At 46.5% G+C, this 17610-nt stretch overlaps 11 non-coding genes and 1 pseudogene across 11 annotated transcripts; 6 read left to right on the top strand and 6 right to left on the bottom strand.

Annotated features, from left to right (window-relative positions):
• Positions 1–1442: 1442 nt before the first annotated feature.
• LOC135004699 (U1 spliceosomal RNA) lies at positions 1443–1606 on the top strand. The gene has a single exon (XR_010205427.1). It is a non-coding gene; the product is annotated as a U1 spliceosomal RNA (small nuclear RNA).
• Positions 1607–1758: 152 nt separating this feature from the next.
• LOC135004965 (U1 spliceosomal RNA) lies at positions 1759–1893 on the top strand (annotated as a pseudogene).
• A 702-nt stretch (positions 1894–2595) lies between these two features.
• On the top strand, positions 2596–2759 carry LOC135004655 (U1 spliceosomal RNA). The gene has a single exon (XR_010205385.1). It is a non-coding gene; the product is annotated as a U1 spliceosomal RNA (small nuclear RNA).
• Positions 2760–2911: 152 nt separating this feature from the next.
• LOC135004975 (U1 spliceosomal RNA) lies at positions 2912–3074 on the top strand. Its single transcript, XR_010205675.1, has one exon. It is a non-coding gene; the product is annotated as a U1 spliceosomal RNA (small nuclear RNA).
• Positions 3075–3745: 671 nt separating this feature from the next.
• On the top strand, positions 3746–3909 carry LOC135004634 (U1 spliceosomal RNA). Its single transcript, XR_010205365.1, has one exon. It is a non-coding gene; the product is annotated as a U1 spliceosomal RNA (small nuclear RNA).
• Positions 3910–10536: 6627 nt separating this feature from the next.
• LOC135004997 (U5 spliceosomal RNA) lies at positions 10537–10652 on the bottom strand. The gene has a single exon (XR_010205689.1). It is a non-coding gene; the product is annotated as a U5 spliceosomal RNA (small nuclear RNA).
• Positions 10653–10938: 286 nt separating this feature from the next.
• On the bottom strand, positions 10939–11055 carry LOC135005051 (U5 spliceosomal RNA). Its single transcript, XR_010205743.1, has one exon. It is a non-coding gene; the product is annotated as a U5 spliceosomal RNA (small nuclear RNA).
• A 270-nt stretch (positions 11056–11325) lies between these two features.
• LOC135004993 (U5 spliceosomal RNA) lies at positions 11326–11441 on the bottom strand. Its single transcript, XR_010205686.1, has one exon. It is a non-coding gene; the product is annotated as a U5 spliceosomal RNA (small nuclear RNA).
• A 144-nt stretch (positions 11442–11585) lies between these two features.
• Positions 11586–11749, top strand: LOC135004807 (U1 spliceosomal RNA). The gene has a single exon (XR_010205531.1). It is a non-coding gene; the product is annotated as a U1 spliceosomal RNA (small nuclear RNA).
• A 3830-nt stretch (positions 11750–15579) lies between these two features.
• Positions 15580–15692, bottom strand: LOC135005057 (U5 spliceosomal RNA). The gene has a single exon (XR_010205749.1). It is a non-coding gene; the product is annotated as a U5 spliceosomal RNA (small nuclear RNA).
• A 275-nt stretch (positions 15693–15967) lies between these two features.
• Positions 15968–16083, bottom strand: LOC135005022 (U5 spliceosomal RNA). The gene has a single exon (XR_010205714.1). It is a non-coding gene; the product is annotated as a U5 spliceosomal RNA (small nuclear RNA).
• Positions 16084–16358: 275 nt separating this feature from the next.
• On the bottom strand, positions 16359–16474 carry LOC135005006 (U5 spliceosomal RNA). Its single transcript, XR_010205698.1, has one exon. It is a non-coding gene; the product is annotated as a U5 spliceosomal RNA (small nuclear RNA).
• Positions 16475–17610: the final 1136 nt, after the last annotated feature.

Below are 17610 nucleotides of genomic sequence, written 5' to 3'. Positions count from 1 at the left end.
ATGTGAAGCTGAACCACTAGCCATGAACATAGGCCAGGGCCTCAGCCGTTCCTTGCCACTCCGTGTGGTAAATGGCATATTGGCAAGTTTACGCTTCTCCTCCGACGATTTTTATTTAGATTTTTGAGTCCTTTTTTTACTGATCTTTTGTGTTTTGGATTTTACATGCTCTGTACTATGACATTGGGCATCGGCCTTGGCAGACGACGTTGATGGAATTTCATCGTCTCGGCCATGACTAGTGGCAGCAGCTTCAGCACGAGGTGGAAGTGGATCTTGATCTTTCCCTATTTTTGGAACCTCAACATTTTTGTTCTCCATATTTTAATAGGCACAACTAAAAGGCACCTCAGGTAAACAATGGAGATGGATGGATACTAGTATACTTATGGATGACGAGTGACTGACGACACAGAGGTAGCTACAGCCGTGGACTACCGTACTGCGTCTGCTAGTATAGAGATGATAATTAATGATATAAAAAAAATATATATATAACTACTGTAGGTATATATAATATAATGACGGACCTGGTGGACACTGTCAGCAGACTGCTAAACTACTAGTATGAAGAAGATAGAAAAAAACTTCCACCACAGGTAGGTAGGTATACAATTATGGACGAGCACTGACGACACAGAGATAGCCACAGCCGTGGACTACCGTACTGCGTCTGCTAGTATAGAGATGATAATTAATGATATAAAAAAAAATATATATAACTACTGTAGGTATATATAATATAATGACGGACCTGGTGTAATTCAGATCTCTTTGTCTCAGGTCTCTCTCCAGCCTAGTTTGCTGTCTGTTTCCACTTCTCTTTTCTTGAGCCGCTGCCTTCTATGCCCTTGTGCACTCTCCTGACTTCTCCTGTCTGCTTACTTTGTGCCTTCCAACGCACAATGCAAACTACAGGTAGTGCTGCAGGGCCCACACCCTTTTACCTTGCCTTACAGAGCAGCTCTGGAGCTGTTACAGTGCCCAGCTGCAGCAAGAAATCAGCTTGAATGCTTCAGGTGCTGGGGCATAGCCAACAAGAGCCCCACACCGACGGAGGGTGGAGGTGTTTAATGCAAACTAGGGGTCAGCCAAGCGCCGCAAAAGGCCGCCATGCCCTGCATGCCCCTTTTCTCTTTTCATATGCAGACGAGGGTTGAAGCCAACTTTGACCCACTGCTTGGATGACATCACCATATGCAAATCCATCTGCGGCAGGCCTTCCCCCAGGAATGCTTGCACTAGTTGTTGCATTTGGTTTGTTGTTTGGGGGTGCTTCAGTATTAGGCAGCCTTCTGCCCTCCCATGTTCATCTGAAAATATGTGTTCTCCCTGCAGTTGTTGTCCCCAGATGAGAGTTCCCTTGTGCTGCCTCAGTTGAATCTCCTTTACTTGACAGAGATGTGCCTGAGCAGCGGCCCTCCCCAGCCCTATCCCAAATCATACTTATTTTGCATAGGAGATAACATGGTCATGAAGATTGTTCTCCCAGGGTTAGGTTCATTCATTGCATTCTGGGTATGCTGACCTCTGTGATTTCCCCAAATGTGGGAAACTCAACTGCATTATTTGTGGTAGCGGGGGACTGTGTTTGTGCTTTCCTCTGGTCAGCTCTGGTAAAAGTCAGATTTCTTTGTCTCAGATCTTCCTCTAGCCTTGTTCTTCTTTCAAGAGTTCCCTTGTGCTGCCTCAGTTGGATCTCCTTCACTTGACAGGGGGGTGCCCGAGCAGCGACCCTCCCCAGCTCTAGCCCAACTCCTACTTACCTGCCAGGTTAGATACTATGATCATGAAGTTGCTTCTCCCAGGGCAAGGCTCACCCATTGCACTCTGGGTGTGCTGCCCCTGCGATTTCCCCAAATGTGGGAAACTTGACTGCATAATTTGTGTTTCCCCTAGTCGGCTCTCATATAATTCAGATCTCTTTGTCTCAGGTCTCTCTCCAGCCTAGTTTGCTGTCTGTTTCCACTTCTTTTTTCTTGAGCCCCTCCCTTCTACACCCTTGTGCACTATCCTGACTTCTCCTCCTGTCTGCTTACTTTGTGCCTTCCGATGCACAATGCAAACTACAGGTAGTGCTGCAGGGCCCACACCCTTTTACTTGCCTTACAGAGCAGCTCTGGAGCTGTTACAGTGCCAAGCTGCTGAAAGAAATCAGCTTGAATGCTTCAGGGGCTGGGGCATGGCCAACATGAGCCCCACACCGAAGGAGGGTGGGGGTGTTTAATGCGAACTAAGGGTCATCCAAGCGCCGCAAAAGGCCGCCATGCCCTGCATACCCCTTTTCTCTTTTCATATGCAGATGAGGGTTCCAGCCAACTTTGGCCCACTGCTTGGATGACATCACCGTATGCAAATCCGTCTTCTGCAGACCTTTTCCCAGGAATGCTTGTACTAGTTGTTGCATTTGGTTTGTTGTTTGGGGGTGCTTCAGTATTAGGCAGCCTTCTGCTCTCCCATGTTCATCTGAAAATATGTGTTCTCCCTGCAGTTGTTGTCCCCAGATGAGAGTTCCCTTGTGCTGCCTCAGTTGAATCTCCTTTACTTGACAGAGATGTGCCTGAGCAGCGGCCCTCCCCAGCCCTATCCCAAATCATACTTATTTTGCATAGGAGATACCATTGTCATGAAGATTGTTCTCCCAGGGTGAGGTTCATTCATTGCATTCTGGGTATGCTGACCCCTGTGATTTCCCCAAATGTGGGAAACTCGACTGCATTATTTGTGGTAGTGGGGGACTGTGTTTGTGCTTTCCTCTGGTCAGCTCTGGTAAAAGTCAGATTTCTTTGTCTCAGATCTTCCTCTAGCCTTGTTCTTTTTTCGAGAGTTTCCTTGTGCTGCCTCAGTTGGAGCTCCTTCACTTGACAGGGGGGTGCCCGAACAGCGACCCTCCCCAGCTCTAGCCCAACTCCTACTTACCTGCCAGGTGAGATACTATGATCAGGAAGGTGCTTCTCCCAGGGCAAGGCTCACCCAATGCACTCTGGGTGTGCTGCTCCTACGATTTCCCCAAATGTGGGACACTTGATTACATAATTTGTGTTTCCTCTGGTCGGCTCTCGTATAATTCAGATCTCTTTGTCTCAGGTCTCTCTCCAGCCTAGTTTGCTGTCTGTTTCCACTTCTCTTTTCTTGAGCCGCTCCCTTCTATGCCCTTGTGCACTATCCTGACTTCTCCCGTCTGCTTACTTTGTGCCTTCCAAAGCACAATGCAAACTACAGGTAGTGCTGCAGGGCCCACACCCTTTTACTTGCTTTACAGAGCAGCTCTGGAGCTGTTACAGTGCCCAGCTGCTGCAAGAAATCAGCTTGAATGCTTCAGGGGCTGGGGCATAGCCAACATGAGCCCCACACCGAAGGAAGGTGGAGGTGTTTAATGCGAACTAGGGGTCATCCAAGCGCCGCAAAAGGCCGCCATGCCCTGCACACCCCATTTTTATTTTCATATGCAGACGAGGGTTGAAGCCAACTTTGACCCACTGCTTGGATGACATCACCATATGCAAATCCATCTGCTGCAGGCCTTCCCCCAGGAATGCTTGCACTAGTAGTTGCATTTGGTTTGTTGTTTGGGGGTGCTTCAGTATTAGGCAGCCTTCTGCCCTCCCATGTTAATCTGAAAATATGTGTTCTCCCTGCAGTTGTTGTCCCCAGATGAGAGTTCCCTTGTGTTGCCTCAGTTGAATCTCCTTTACTTGACAGAGATGTGCCTGAGCAGCGGCCCTCCCCAGCCCTATCCCAAATCATACTTATTTTGCATAGGAGATACCATGGTCATGAAGATTGTTCTCCCAGGGTGAGGTTCAGTCATTGCACTCTGGGTATGCTGACCCCTGTGATTTCCCCAAATGTGGGAAACTCGACTGCATTATTTGTGGTAGTGGGGGACTGTGTTTGTGCTTTCCTCTGGTCAGCTCTGGTAAAAGTCAGATTTCTTTGTCTCAGATCTTCCTCTAGCCTTGTTCTTCTTTCGAGAGTTCCCTTGTGCTGCCTCAGTTGGATCTCCTTCACTTGACAGGGGGTTCCCGAGCAGCAATCCTCCACAGCTCTAGCCCAACTCCTACTTACCTGCCAGGTGAGATACTATGATCTTCACTGTTAGGGCAATCAGGATGTGGAATTCCCTGCCAGGGAAGGTGGTAATGGCGGACTCTGTAATTGGATTTAAAAAAGGAATGGATACATTTCTGAATGAAAAAGCTATCCAAGGTTATAATACTTAAAATATCAACATGGTTAATCCGGGGGTAACATGAGTTATAGTAGTTAACTAGTCATAAAACATTATTCAGCAAGTATGTAGAATCATCACAACTTAAAACAGGTTGAACACGATGGGCAATTTGCCTCTATTCAACCTCAAAAACTATGTTACTATATGTTACTATATTACTATGTTACTGTAGTATACAGAACACCACAATGTAATGAGCAGTGATAGTGAGCACTGATGAGGATACTAGAACTGACACTGAGCAGCAAGATGCAGCACTGGACTATTAGTAATGTACTGTAGTATGCTGAGCACCACAATGCAGCACAAGACAATGAGCAGTGATACTGAGCACTGATGAGGATACTACTGAGAACTGACACTGAGCAGGAGAGACACACTACTAGTATTACTGAGCAGCAATAAGTAACCACTGATACTGAGCACTGATATTGAGATTTCCACTGAGAGAACATAGCCACGTCCTCTCCGCTCTCTCTTCAATGCACGAGTAAAAATGGCGGCAACGCGCAGCTCTTTATATGGAATCCGAATCTCGCGAGAATCCGACAGCGGGATGATGACATTTTCCCTTGTTCAGGTTTTCCGAGTCAGGCGGGAACAACCGAGCCTGCCTCGGACCAGTGTAAACCACGTGGAGTTCGTCGGGAATTCGGTTCTCGGAGAACCGAACCCGCTCCTCTCTACCTTATACCCATCAATTTTTTTATTTTCAATCTAAGCCCCTGCAGTTTTCTGTAAGCATCTGCTTCGCTATGATGATCAACAAGTCACAAGGGCAAACACTCAGGGCTTGAGGCGTAGATCTTAGGACCAGCTGCTACAAGCATGGCAGAGGTGTCACTATCACTGGTGACACCCAGAGAGGTGGTGAGGGAGATTGTAATGCAGTGCGTGCAGATAAGCAGTGCAATGGTAAAAAGGAGGCATGGTTTCATAGGTAGGGGCGTGGCCTGGTGGCCTGAATCTACATTTTGTTGCTCCGGGTGTCCCGGGGGTTGGGGGCTGCACCCGGGGACTAGTGTGTGTGCGGTGCTGGCTCCTGCACAGTGACAGTGCATGGCCACCGAGCATGACGCCTCCATTCTTGACCATGCTGTAATTGCAGTCGCACTGCAGTTCAGCGTGATCATATAAAATGGTGTAGCCTCCTGCTGGTGCAGACTGTATGTGCGCGCAGGAAGCCGCCACCATTTTTGTGATCACAGCGGCTGAATGTGATGTCATACAGCCGCTGTGACCACGCCCCCTGTGTCTCCTCCGTTGCAGACCCCATTTTGAAGCCTTGCCCCCGCACCGCTCCATCCCTGACTTGGAAATGGAGTGTTGCTGACCCCCCTCTCCCCCCCCCCCGCCCCGATTGACAGGCAGAGGCGATCGCATTCTCTGCGGGGTGCCGCAGAAAATGCAGGCACATGCGTATGCTCTTAGCAATTTTTGCAGTTGGATCGCTTATTGTGATTGCAATCCAACCTGAATCAGGCCCTATTACCTATCACAATGCGCTGCGGGCAGTACAAAATTGGGTTAATATAGGAGTAAAACTCCCAGACCTGTGCTCCTTAACTGTACCTGGTGGCTAGTGGAGCGGCTGCCCAGTAATCAGTGTCCACGCCAGTGCGCACACGGTCCACCCCCTACGGCCACGCTCCCCTTCATCAGCGGCCTCGTGATCCGGAAGGGCGGTGTGTGTGTGACTGACCTTAGGAAGAAACTGGAGCCTCCGCTGCAGTGACCCAGCAACCAGGGCACGGGAGTATACAGCGCCGCTGGGAGTGATGAAGCTGCAGTAAAGATGTCTATTAGACCTAGCCTGCTGCAGCCCTTGTAGATTCTCATAAAACAAGTTCTTCTTTTCTTGTCAAAATTAATAGCTAAGAATAGGCTGCTTGAGGCAGGCCCCTGTTAAGAGGCCTGCTACTGAAGGCACCAACTACAAACTGAGCTCCCTGTTCATGGAAGCGGGGTTATAGAGGAGAATGCACTGAGCATCTTGGGAACAGTCAAAAGCTTTGAGCCGGTTGGTGCCTCAGATCAAGATCCTACTCTACACCCCAATGTGAATCCTTGTGGAGTCCAGTGTACCCCACAGAAGAAATTAATGTGTCACACCCATTGGCAGCAACCTTAGAATAGCTGCTGACGGGCACAATTGAGAAAGGAAGGGGGGGGGGACATTTGAATCCAGCACATAGATGCAATTCAAATATGTAATTTGTACCTTCCTATTTTAAAATATAATGGATGAACCTCACCCTGTGAGAACAATCTTCATGATCAAGAGATCTCATATGCAAAATAAGTAAGAGTTGGGATAGGGCTGGGGAGGGTGGCTGCTCGGGCAGCCCCTCCCCCGTCAAGTTAAGGAGATTCAACTGAGGACGCACAAGGGAACTCTCGTCTGGGGACAACAACTGCAGGGAGACCACATCTGTTCAGATGAACATGGGAGGGTGGAAGGCTGCCTAATATTGAAGCACCATCAAATATCAAACCATATGCAACAACTAGTACAAGCATTCCAGGGGGAAGGTCTGCAGAAGACGGATTTGCATACGGTGATGTCATCCAAGCAGTGGACCAAAGTTGGCTGGAACCCTCATCTGCATATGAAAAGAGAAAAGGGGCATGCAGGGCATGGCGGCCTTTTGCGGTGCTTGGATGACCCCTAGTTCGCATTAAACACCCCCACCCTCCTTTGGTGTGGGGCTCATGTTGGCCATGCCCCATCCCCTGAAGCATTCAAGCTGATTTCTTGCAGCAGCTGGGCACTGTAACAGCTCCAGAGCTGTTCTGTAAGGCAAGTAAAAGGGTGTGGGCCCTGCAGCACCACCTGTAGTTCGCATTGTGCGTTGGAAGGCACAAAGTAAGCAGACGGGAGGAGAAGTCAGGATAGTGCGCAAGGGCATCCTTTTCTCTTAGTCCGTAGAGGATGCTGGGGTCACATTAAGAACCATGGGGTATAGACGGGATCCGCAAGAGACATGGGCACTTTAAGACTTTCAAAGGGTGTGAACTGGCTCCTCCCTCTATGCCCCTCCTCCAGACTCCAGTTATAGGAACTGAGCCCAGGGAGACGGACATTTCGAGGAAAGGATTTATTGTTAAACTAAGGTGAGCATCTTACCAGCTCACACCTTAAGCATGCCGCAGAACGTGGCATTCAACAGAACACAAGCCAACGGCATGAACAATTGCAGCAAAAAGCTGACCAGAACCATAACACAACATGTGTATAACCACAAGTAATAACTGCAGACACAGTATGGACTGGGACGGGTGCCCAGCATCCTCTACGGACTAAGAGAAAAGGATTTACCGGTAGGTATTAAAATCCTATTTTCTCATACGACCTAGAGGATGCTGGGGTCACATTAAGAACCATGGGGTTATACCAAAGCTCTTGAACGGGTGGGAGAGTGCGTACGACTCTGCAGCACCGAATGACCCAACTTGAGGTTATCATCAGCCAAGGTATCAAACTTGTAAAACTTAGCAAAAGTGTTTACTAAATAGCTGCTCGGCAAAATTGCAATGCCGAGACTCCCCGACCAGCTGCCCAGGATGAACCCACCTTTCTAGTAGAATGGGTCTTCACCTATTTCAGTAACGGCAATCCTGCCGTGGAATGAGCATGCTGAATCTTACCACAGATCCAGCGCATAATGGTCTACATGGAAGCAGGACACCCAATCCTGTTGGGAGCATACAGGACAAACAGAGCCTCTGTTTTCCTAATCTGAACCGTTCTGGTGACATAAATTTTCAAAGTTCTGACCACAGCCAGAGACTTTGACTCAACGAAGGTGTCAGTGGCCAAAGGCACCATGTGGAAAGATGAACCACCTTCGGCAGAAATTGTTGACGTGTCCTCAATTCTGCTCTATCTTCATGAAAGATCAAATAAAGGCTCTTGTGATACTGCATGGTTTGTACTGTTTTCCATGTGCTCCCAGATCTTTCAAGCAAGTAGCATGGTCAAGAAAGTTCTGTTTGAAAAGTAACAACATTTACTGTCATTGTTATAGAATTTGGGAGAAAAAACAAGAAGAAATCTGCACTGTTGACGCACTGGACAGAATGAATGAATCATAAAATATAACCTTTATTAAGTATGTATTAAAATTGGATAAATATTAATATTATTATCCCAAACTGCAGTGAAACATAAAGGTTAAAATCACAGAACTAACATACATGTGCATAAGAAGAATAAAGAGATGTGAAAAAAAGGTTTAAAAAGCGTGTCCATGTGTGATTATTTTTGAAGGCACAACCCTGGCGGGGTTGTTTATATAGATATATATGTTGCTAATAATCACTTTCTAGCGTAATGTTATTAAATAGCTGTTAGTATCTATGTCGTCAGGTACCACTGGGTCGTATCCTATATACTCCCTTCACTCAATAGGGGTTACCTCCCGGGAAGCCATCCCCATTGGCGAATTTGTGGGGGTGATTGAGTATAACCGGTAAGCTAACCTCCAATTTGTGGGGTGCTTAGGTAGATGGGGATCACTTATTTCTCTGTGTCCCCTAAGACTATATTCCTAAATTCAATACCATAGGGGGATAGCTTTCTATATCGGATAAGGAATCACTTGATAGGGAAATCTCTATGCATCATGGAAAGATCATATTTATTAATATCCAAACTAAAAAAATGATGAATACCTTTAATTTAGCTGTTTAGATATAGTTAATTGGCGAGATATACCAACAGGTGCGGTTGCCTTAAGGAATATGGCAATTCCAATATAAATAGCAGCCCTCCTTCATATAATCAGCCAGATCTTATTAAATCTGGTCCAGATATAGCCGTTCAGATATACTTAATTGACAACATATATCAATCGGTGGGGTTGCCTTAAGGAATATAGCAATTCCAATTCTCATATAAATAGCAACCTTCCTTCATATATTCAGCCAGATCTTATTTAATCTGATCTAGGCGTAGGCAATAATGCTTTCCTTAGAGGTATAGCCACCTCAATTCTTATTAGGAAGCAAAGTGTCTGTCATAATGGTTTATCCAATTCATCTAAGAAATAATATATTCCATGTGTCAGAGATTCATTACTCTCTATTTACACTGTTAAAGAGTTAATTCTTATTATGTTACAGTGTAATGAAATTATCATATAGGGAGATGTGGCAATTCCATGTGCTATATATATAATAACCCTTAGTGGTCCAGATTCCACAATGAGGAATTTTCTTATAAACCGCTGAAACACACAGCTGTTTGACTGACTTCCAAATATATCTATCTCACTTTGTAACAGTCTTATGATAGAGAAACTGTTACATATTCGGTCACTTAGTTATCTAAAGGTAAACAGACTCAGTGTGAGGGTAATATAATATATCAAATGCGCTGTCAATAATCGTGGTAACTGGTGTAATAATGTGGTATATTGAGTATGCTAGTAAGGCATATAACTGCTCTCCAGCCTTTAAGTGTTACCAATCAATTTGTTACACTGTAAAGGATTTATGGTGTCCTGTTAGGACATGCAGCTGCTAGGCTGACTCAAAGATTTATCCATTTGTAACAATTATGTAACAGTTATATACATGTTACTGGTATTACATAGAAATAGTATGACACAGGCCAGCAGTCCCATGTGTCTAGATTCCACAATAGGAGATTTTCTTTGTCTTATAAACTGCTGGAACACACAGCTGCTAGACTGACTTCAAATATATATATTACTTTGTAACAGTCTTATAGTAAAGAGACTGTTACACACTGTCATTTAGTTATCTCAAGGTTAGCAGATTCTGTGTGAGGATAGTGTTCTGTTAGAACATGCAGCTGCTAGGCTGACTCATAGAAAATGTATCCATTTGTAACAAATGACACATACAGCATTAAATTAATATCTATAGCAGCCCATGTGACATCTCTACTCTTATCATAATTGTCTGGTTATTGCCAATCTGGACAGCAGGAGTGATATATATTCACTAGTCCCAATATCCCATCATATAAATATACCCACACTGATATACTTTCTTATCAAGAGTTATTAGTAGCTATCTGTATGCACTTTAGACATTGTAATTGCTAAGTGACATCATATCTAGTGTATTCCTTTCTTATAGCTCAGCTTCTATTCCCTATTAGTGGAGACTAACAGCTAACATCATAATCATATATTTTTGTTTTATAACATTTCACATGAGTCAAATACACGAGGACACGCCGTGCCCTACACGCGTGTTTCACTGCATCTATGGCAACTTACATTAAAGCTAACAAGAAAGCACACTCGTTCTGTCTTTAAACAGATAAAAGAAACCCCAATAATATGGGGCATGCAAAAATTTAGATAAAACTCAGTTTTGCTCCTCTCCACGGAAATCTTTAGTAAAAGGCGAAAGATTTGTTCGTTCTGAAGAGAAACCAGAGCATGACCAAGATTCCACCTGTCGCCTGAGTGCCATGCCAGCAGTCCTCATTCAGCTCAAAGTGAGCACCCAATATGAAAGAAAGAAAGCAGATTTCTCACCAGGCTTCCCCTTGCTATAAGCATGGTTTGTACTCTTTTCCATGTGCTCCCAGATCTTTCAAGCAATTAGTATGGTCAAGAAAGTTCTGCTTGAAAAGAAACAGACATTTACTGTCATTGTTATACAAATAAACTTACATTAAAGCCAACAAGAAAGCTCACTCGTTCTGTCTTTAAACTGATAAAAGAAACCCCAATAATATGGGGCATGCAAAAATTGAGATAAAACTCAGTTTTGCTCCTCTCCACGGATAATCTTTAATAAAAGGCGAAAGATTTGTTCATTCTGAAGAGAAACCAGAGCATGACCAAGATTCCACCTGTCGCCTGAGTGCCATGCCAGCAGTCCTCATTCAGATCAAAGTGAGCGCCCAATTTGAAAGAAAGCAGATTTCTCACCTGGCTTCTCCTTGCTATAAGCATGGTTTGTACTGTATTCCATGTGCTCCCAGATCTTTCAAGCAAGTAGCATGGTCAAGAAAGTTCTGTTTGAAAAGAAACAAACATTTACTGTAATTTCTATGCAAATTAGCTTTCATTAAAGCACACTCATTCTATCTTTAAACCGATAAAAGAAACCCCAAAAAGATGGGGCATGCAAAAATTGAGGTAAAACTCAGTTTTGCTCCTCTCCACGGAAATCTTTAGTAAAAGGCGAAAGATTTGTTCGTTCTGAAGAGAAACCAGAGCATGACCAAGATTTTCATCTGAAAATATGTGTTCTCCCTGCAGTTGTTGTCCCCAGATGAGAGTTCCCTTGTGCTGCCTCAGTTGAATCTCCTTTACTTGACAGAGATGTGCCTGAGCAGCGGCCCTCCCCAGCCCTATCCCAAATCATACTTATTTTGCATAGGAGATACCATGGTCATGAAGATTGTTCTCCCAGGGTGAGGTTCATTCATTGCATTCTGGGTATGCTGACCCCTGTGATTTCCCCAAATGTGGGAAACTCGACTGCATTATTTGTGGTAGTGGGGGACTGTGTTTGTGCTTTCCTCTGGTCAGCTCTGGTAAAAGTCAGATTTCTTTGTCTCAGATCTTCCTCTAGCCTTGTTCTTCTTTCGAGAGTTCCCTTGTGCTGCCTCAGTTGGATCTCCTTCACTTGACAGGGGGTGCCCGAGCAGCAATCCTCCACAGCTCTAGCCCAACTCCTACTTACCTGCCAGGTGAGATACTATGATCTTCACTGTTAGGGCAATCAGGATGTGGAATTCCCTGCCAGGGAAGGTGGTAATGGCGGACTCTGTAATTGGATTTAAAAAAGGAATGGATACATTTCTGAATGAAAAAGCTATCCAAGGTTATAATACTTAAAATATCAACATGGTTAATCCGGGGGTAACATGAGTTATAGTAGCTAACTAGTCATAAAACATTATTCAGCAAGTATGTAGAATCATCACAACTTAAAACAGGTTGAACACGATGGGCAATTTGCCTCTATTCAACCTCAAAAACTATGTTACTATATTACTATGTTACTGTAGTATACAGAAAACCAAAATGCAATGAACAGTGATAGTGAGCACTGATGAGGATACTAGAACTGACACTGAGCAGCAAGATGCAGCACTGGACTATTAGTAATGTACTGTAGTATGCTGAGCACCACAATGCAGCACAAGACAATGAGCAGTGATCTGAGCACTGATGAGGATACTACTGAGAACTGACACTGAGCAGGAGAGACACACTACTAGTATTACTGAGCAGCAATAAGTAACCACTGATACTGAGCACTGCTATTGAGATTTCCACTGAGAGAACATAGCCACGTCCATTCCGCTCTCTCTTCAATGCACGAGTAAAAATGGCGGCAACGCGCAGCTCTTTATATGGAATCCGAATCTCGCGAGAATCCGACAGCGGGATGATGACATTTTCCCTTGTTCAGGTTTTCCGAGTCAGGCGGGAACAACCGAGCCTGCCTCGGACCAGTGTAAACCACGTGGAGTTCGTGGGGAATTCGGTTCTCGGAGAACCGAACCCGCTCCTCTCTACCTTATACCCATCAATTTTTTTATTTTCAATCTAAGCCCCTGCAGTTTTCTGTAAGCATCTGCTTCGCTATGATGATCAACAAGTCACAAGGGCAAACACTCAGGGCTTGAGGCGTAGATCTTAGGACCAGCTGCTACAAGCATGGCAGAGGTGTCACTATTACTGGTGACACCCAGAGAGGTGGCGAGGGAGATTGTAATGCAGTGCGCGCAGATAAGCAGCGCAATGGTAAAAAGGAGGCATGGTTTCATAGGTAGGGACGTGGCCTGGTGGCCTGAATCTACATTTTGTTGCTCCGGGTGTCCCGGGGGTTGGGGACTGCACCCGGGGACTAGTGTGTGAGCGGTGCTGGCTCCTGCACAGTGAAAAGGCATGGCCACCCAGCATGACGCCTCCCTTCTTGACCATGCTGTAATTGCAGTCGCACTGCAGTTCAGCGTGATCATAAAAAATGGTGTAGCCTCCTGCTGGTGCAGACTGTATGTGCGCGCAGGAAGCCGCCACCATTTTTGTGATCACAGCGGCTGAATGTGATGTCATACAGCCGCTGTGACCACGCCCCCTGTGTCTCCTCCATTGCAGACCCCATTTTGAAGCCTTGCACCCGCACCGCTCCATCCCTCACTTGGAAATGGAGTGTTGCTGACCCACCTATCCCCCCCCCCCCCGCCCCGATTGACAGGCAGAGGCGATCGCATTCTCTGCGGGGTGCCGCAGAAAATGCAGGCACATGCGTATGCTCTTAGCAATTTTTGCAGTTGGATCGCTTATTGTGATTGCAATCCAACCTGAATCAGGCCCTATTACCTATCACAATGCGCTGCGGGCAGTACAAAATTGGGTTAATATAGGAGAAAAACCCCCAGACCTGTGCTCCTTAACTGTACCTGGTGGCTAGTGGAGCGGCTGCCCAGTAATCAGTGTCCACGCCAGTGCGCACACGGTCCACCCCCTACGGCCACGCTCCCCTTCAACAGCGGCCTTGTGATCCGGAAGGGTGGTGTGTGTGTGACTGACCTTAGGATGAAACCGGAGCCTCCGCTGCAGTGACCCAGCAACCAGGGCACGGGAGTATACAGCGTCGCTGGGAGTGATGAAGCTGCAGTAAAGATGTCTATTAGACCTAGCCTGCTGCAGCCCTTGTAGATTCTCATAAAACAAGTTCTTCTTTTCTTGTCAAAATTTATAGCTAAGAATAGGCTGCCTGAGGCAGGCCCCTGTTAAGTGGCCTGCTACTGAAGGCACCAACTACAAACTGAGCTCCCTGTTCATGGAAGCGGGGTTATAGAGGAGAATGCACTGAGCATCTTGGGAACAGTCAAAAGCTTTGAGCCGGTTGGTGCCTCAGATCAAGATCCTACTCTACACCCCAATGTGAATCCTTGTGGAGTCCAGTGTACCCCACAGAAGAAATTAATGTGTCACACCCATTGGCAGCAACCTTAGAATAGCTGCTGACGGGCACAATTGAGAATGGAAGGGGGGGGGGGACATTTGAATCCAGCACATAAATGCAATTCAAATATGTAATTTGTACCTTCCTATTTTAAAATATAATGGATGAACCTCACCCTGTGAGAACAATCTTCATGATCAAGAAATCTCATATGCAAAATAAGTATGAGTTGGGATAGGGCTGGGGAGGGTGTCTGCTCTGGCAGCCCCTCCCCCGTCAAGTTAAGGAGATTCAACTGAGGAAGCACAAGGGAACTCTCGTCTGGGGACAACAACTGCAGGGAGACCACATCTTTTCAGATGAACATGGGAGGGCGGAAGGCTGCCTAATACTGAAGCACCATCAAATATCAAACCATATGCAACATCTAGTACAAGCATTCCTGGGGGAAGGTCTGCAGCAGACGGATTTGCATACAGTGATGTTATCCAAGCAGTGGGCCAAAGTTGGCTGGAACCCTCATCTGCATATGAAAAGAGAAAAGGGGCGTGCAGGGCATGGCGGCCTTTTGCAGTGCTTGGATGACCCCTAGTTCTCATTAAACACCCCCACCCTCCTTTGGTGTGGGGCTCATGTTGGCCATGCCCCATCCCCTGAAGCATTCAAGCTGATTTCTTGCAGCAGCTGGGCACTGTAACAGCTCCAGAGCTGTTCTGTAAGGCAAGTAAAAGGGTGTGGGCCCTGCAGCACCACCTGTAGTTCGCATTGTGCGTTGGAAGGCACAAAGTAAGCAGACGGGAGGAGAAGTCAGGATAGTGCGCAAGGGCATCCTTTTCTCTTAGTCCGTAGAGGATGCTGGGGTCACATTAAGAACCATGGGGTATAGACGGGATCCGCAAGAGACATGGGCACTTTAAGACTATCAAAGGGTGTGAACTGGCTCCTCCCTCTATGCCCCTCCTCCAGACTCCAGTTATAGGAACTGTGCCCAGGGAGACGGACATTTCGAGGAAAGGATTTATTGTTAAACTAAGGTGAGCATCTTACCAGCTCACACCTTAAGCATGCCGCAGAACGTGGCATTCAACAGAACACAAGCCAACGGCATGAACAATTGCAGCGTGGCCTAAGTAAAAGGGGGTGTGACTTCACGGGAGGACCCGCGATCGCGAGTCACGCCCCCGTTTTCGGCACTGAGGGGGCATGCCCAGCGCTCTGTGAGCCGCTGGCATGCCACCTCTCCCTCTGACTTCAGTGAATAGACGCTGTGCGCATGCGCACAGCGTCTATTCACCGCTGCTCTGCTAAGCAGGGCAGCGACAGACAGAGCCTCCCAACTGTCCTCCCCACCGCGGGACACTGCGGCCCGCAGGTGGGACAGCGGGACAGTCCCCAAAAAACGGGACTGTCCCGCGAAAATCGGGACAGTTGGGAGGTATGATATGGGGCATGCAAAAATTGAGATAAAACTCAGTTTTGCTCCTCTCCACGGAAATCTTTAATAAAAGGCGAAATATTTGTTAGTTCTGAAGAGAAACCAGAGCATGACCAAGATTCCACCTGTCGCCTGAGTGCCATGCCAGCAGTTCTCATTCAGCTGAAAGTGAGCACCCAATTTGAATGAAAGAAAGCAGATTTCTCACCAGGCTTACCCTTGCTATAAACATGGTTTGTACTCTTTTCCATGTGCTCCCAGATCTTTCAAGCAATTAGTGTGGTCAAGAAAGTTCTGTTTGAAAAGAAACAAACATTTACTGTAATTTCTATGCAAATGAGCTTACATTAAAGCACACTCGTTCTATCTTTAAACAGATAAAATAAAACCCCAATAAGATGGGGCAAGGAAAAAATGAGATAAAACTCAGTTTTGCTCCTCTCCACGGAAATCTTTAGTAAAAGGCGAAAGATTTGTTCGTTCTGAAGAGAAACCAGAGCATGACCAAGATTCCACCTGTCGCCTGAGTGCCATGCCAGCAGTTCTTATTCAGCTCAAAGTGAGCACCCAATTTGAAAGAAAGAAAGCAGATTTCTCACCAGGCTTCCCCTAGCTATAAACATGGTTTGTATTTTTTTCCATGTGTTCCCAGATCTTTCAAGCAATTAGTATAGTCAAGAAAGTTCTGTTTGAAAAGAAACAAACATTTACTGTCATTTCTATGCAAATGAGCTTACATTAAAGCACACTCGTTCTATCTTTAAACCGATAAAATAAAACCCCAATAAGATGGGGCATGCAAAATTTGAGATAAAACTCAGTTTTGCTCCTCTCCACGGAAATCTTTAGTAAAAGGCGAAAGATTTGTTCGTTCTGAAGAGAAACCAGAGCATGACCAAGATTCCACCTGTCGCCTGAGTGCCATGCCAGCCAGGGCCGGCTCCAGGCCTACTAGCACCCTGAGCGAGAAAATGTAAAAGTGCCCCCCCCCCATGCGCGCGCCCTTGGAAAAGTGGGCGTGGCCTCTTGAAAAAGTGGGCGTGGTCTCGTCCCCCAGCAGTGCCAGCTACACATGACATGCCCTCCAGCAGTGCCAGCTACACGTGCTAGTGTTCACTTTTTAGGGCAGGTTGCTGATCACAGGGAGGGCACATTTTTAAGTTAGGTGGGCAAAATGATGTACATACTGTAATGCTTGTTGTTCCCATTTCCACACGCTAAAGCATGGACAGTGCGCGCCAAAGGCGCGCAGCAAAAATTTAGGGGAGTTACTTCGTGGGGAAGGTGCGTAGCCACATTATAGTGGCAATTCACATTACACCACACAGTAGTGCAGCTAATACACATTGCACCAGGTAGAACCTCCTATAAGAGCACGTTAGACACATTGCGCCAGGTAGAGCACTGAGACACACTGCCCAGCCACAGACGCCTAGCGGGAACACTACATGATATGCCCCCCAGCAGTGCCAGCTACACATGACATGCCCCCCAGCAGTGCCAGCTACACGTGACATGCCCCCCAGCAGTGCCAGCTACATAAATGGCCACACAGTTCCAGATGGATAAATGCCCCCACAGCGCAGATATGCCCCCACAGTGCCACATACATTAATGCCCTCACAGTGCAAGATATGCCCCCACAGTGCAAGAAATGTCCCCACAGTGCAAGAAATGCCCCCACAGTGCAAGAAATGCCCCCACGGTGCCAGATACATAAATGCCCCCACGGTGCCAGATACATAAATGCCCCCACGGTGCCAGATACATAAATGCCCCCACGGTGCCTGATACATAAATGCCCCCACGGTGCCAGATACATAAATGCCCCCACGGTGCCAGATACATAAATGCCCCCACGGTGCCAGATACATAAATGTCCCCACGGTGCCTGATACATAAATGCCCCCACGGTGCATGATACATAAATGCCCCCACGGTGCATGATACATAAATGCCCCCACGGTGCCTGATACATAAATGCCCCCACGGTGCCTGATACATAAATGCCCCCACAGAGCCAGATAAA

The sequence above is a fragment of the Pseudophryne corroboree genome, unplaced genomic scaffold, assembly GCF_028390025.1.
Source record: "Pseudophryne corroboree isolate aPseCor3 unplaced genomic scaffold, aPseCor3.hap2 scaffold_195, whole genome shotgun sequence".
NCBI lineage: Eukaryota > Metazoa > Chordata > Amphibia > Anura > Myobatrachidae > Pseudophryne > Pseudophryne corroboree.
The sequence above is the reverse complement of the archived record's forward strand: the minus strand, read 5'-3'. Positions and strand labels throughout refer to the sequence as shown.